At 31.5% G+C, this 3,085-nt stretch overlaps 1 non-coding gene across 1 annotated transcript; it reads right to left on the reverse strand.

The window, feature by feature from the left end:
* Positions 1-477: 477 nt before the first annotated feature.
* Positions 478-549, reverse strand: Smp_tRNA_01340_Pseudo_TTG.1.1. Its single transcript has one exon. It is a non-coding gene (tRNA).
* Positions 550-3,085: the final 2,536 nt, after the last annotated feature.

Raw genomic sequence — 3,085 nt, forward strand, 5'->3', positions numbered from 1 at the left:
ATATCATTATTATTCTGATATATTCTAGACTAATCATAATGAATGATGTAAAAAATAATTTATAAGTGTTAAAGCACAATAACCCACTAAATGTATCTTGAAGAAAATAATTTTTGTCATGAATGAATTCTATTTCGTCTCTTCATGTAAAATTCCATTAAAAAGTGTCTGTCAAAATGAATAGAGATTGAATGTTCATATCATCAATGAATTATTCGGTTAACTGATAACGGGTTTAATTGTGACTTTTTTTAAACTATGAAAAACATAAAATGTTACAGTGAATCAATGTTAGTATTCATTTTACATGTTAAAGTATTCCTAATATTTGGAAGTGTGAATTTCATTCAATCTTCTTTAAAATAAACGACTTTCCACCATAAGCAAAGATGGATATTTGCTAGCAGTGGAGTCCAGGACGCGCGTTTCGTCCTATTTGGGACTCTTCAGCTGGATGTACCTGCATCTCAGAGTTGATGTTCACTCTGGGACTCGAACCCATTACCTTTCGCTTCAAACGCCATCGCATTATCCACTCAGCTACTAAGTCCTGAGAGCCACTTGCTTGTGCGATGGGGTGAAGTTTAAATTCACTTGGTACTGTTTGTTTGAATCTTCCCATTGATGCTTATAACTGCAACTGGTCAGTCTCTAATTGGCATACTGTGCGTATTGCCTCGATATTGGATCCCACTGCTAGCCACTATCCATCTTTGCTTATAATGCTTGTGAATTAACGCTATATCGAGGCAATACGCACAGTGTGCACATATACCAATAAGACACTGACCAGTTGCAGTCCTAAACACCAATAGGAATATTCAAACAAACAATACTAAGTGAATTCAGACTTTCCATTATATTTCAAATGAAAGGGAAATTCAATGATCTCTACAATGTTTCTTTTTGAATCATTTTTTGTAATGGTCACATCGTTTTTTAATATATCTTTCTTCTTAATTTAATTATTCCTTTTTCTTCTTGTGTTCAGTTTCTTTCATCTCTTGCTTAAGTTTCGAACAAATAAACAAACTAATAAAAATAGAGAGGTAATTAAAACAATCTAATTGATATGTTACTTGAAAATGAATGTTATTTGTACTGTTCTCATTATTGTTTCTTATTTTTGAGAATAAAACTATTATTGTTATTATTTCACTTGAAATAACTTGGAATGATAAACAATAAAATCAATAAAACATGAGTTTTCTTTTGTTTATATCAATAAAATTAGAAATGTTCAATAGTTTACTGCTCAATATAATATTGATTATAATTTTTTCTGAGATAATTTTAGGAATTATAGATTAATTCAAATTAACTTTTCTCAACATCAAACGTTTCCCTGTGAACTCCTCATTAAACTACTGACATGAAAAATAATCTATGAACCATTTTATAAGATAAACATTTGAGGATGTTAAAAGTTATAACTCATCAGTAGATAAAAGTGAATCTTTGGAGGCAAACACCTCAATGGTCTAGAGATCGATTGTTTCTCTATTGAACAGGAGGTCTTGAATTCGACACCCCTATGGTGGGGTCACGGATGCGCACTGCTGTGAAATAGCACAGTAGGACACAACACCTTCCTACTGCTTTCTGGTTTTCACTGGAGGCCTATTTAAGATCAGTTTGTAATTTTGAATATGAAGATCTAAACTTATTGATTCCTAAAATTTATTTTCAATAATTTTCTAATACCGTTTCAAGTCTATGAAATTATTATTTTAGTTTTAACTTCAAATATCTTTATTTATAGTACTTCAAAATGGTGTAATTGTTATCTTAAATCAGGAAATACATTACTCAGAGCTTGGCTTTATTTACCTTCAAGTAACAGTATTTTGAATAGTGTTAAGCCACATTAGGATGAAAACTTTAGAAGTTGGATCATGAACTAGTCAAACTAAATATGTTGTTAAATTTACTAGGTGTAAAACTTTACACTTTCAACTTGTTTCTTTAATAAATATGGATTCCATTTAGTGTGTATCTAAAAAATTAGTCCTAACTTATCTAAATGTAACAGAGGATTATATTTGTAATTAGTAAATATTTTTGTATTAATAATCTATTAAACTTTTAAAAACAGGGATATTTCCAAGATTAACTTTTACAGAAAACTTATTTCATAATATACAAAACTACAAAGGTTGTCCACTAAATTCTAGTGTAAATGTATATCCATTTATTTACATTAGACATTAGTTTAGATATGAATGTCTTTGGATTACTGATGTTATTCATAATGTTGATGGCATTGAAAGACAAATTATTTCGTTGCTATTTGCTCATCTAATTTTGAATATCATTGTAAGCAACAGTAGATCAAGAATTCACAGAAAACTGATTACTTTGGTGTTTCAATACAGGGTAGTAAAAAATTACGAAACCTACTTTAAACAAATTTGTGAGATAACGTATTGATCAGTTTGCCTATATGTGTTCACATTTTGAAACTGCTAGGTCTATATTTATTAAAAAGTTACATGTATTATTAAAAAATTTAAGACAATATTTCCAAAATTCTATTTAAATTTATCCTCTGCTATCTGGATGTTATTCATCTAAGGTTAATTGATAAGATAAAATCTTGATAGCGCTATAAAAATTGAACCCATATAGGTATGTTGTTTTGTGACAGTAGGCTTCAAGTTGAAAAATTTGGTGGTTAAGTTGATCGAATCAGTTAAGATCGTAGTATCTTAAAGGCTGAATTCACGACTTGATTTTAGATAGACCACCATTGAAAACCTGGGGGCACTGGACGGCCGTTCCGTCCTGGCATGGGACTCCTCAACAGTGCGCATCCACTATCTAATACGCGGGACTGGAACCCGTGGCCTTCGGTCTCGAGCGCGAACGCTTGACCTCCAGACCATTATCTCGGCATCTGATAGTGTTATTGTCTACGTTCACTCGATGGATACTGACTGTTGAGGTGTTTCATACTGGGACAAACGGCCGACCAGTACTTTCAGATTTTCAATAGCGACCTAGCTTAGATTGACACGTGAGTTCTATTGTTAAAATAAACTAATTTCTTAAAATATTTATAAACCTGTTTAGCGATCTACCGATG

Source organism: Schistosoma mansoni, chromosome W (assembly GCF_000237925.1).
Source record: "Schistosoma mansoni strain Puerto Rico chromosome W, complete genome".
In the NCBI taxonomy this organism is placed as follows: Eukaryota; Metazoa; Platyhelminthes; class Trematoda; order Strigeidida; family Schistosomatidae; genus Schistosoma; species Schistosoma mansoni.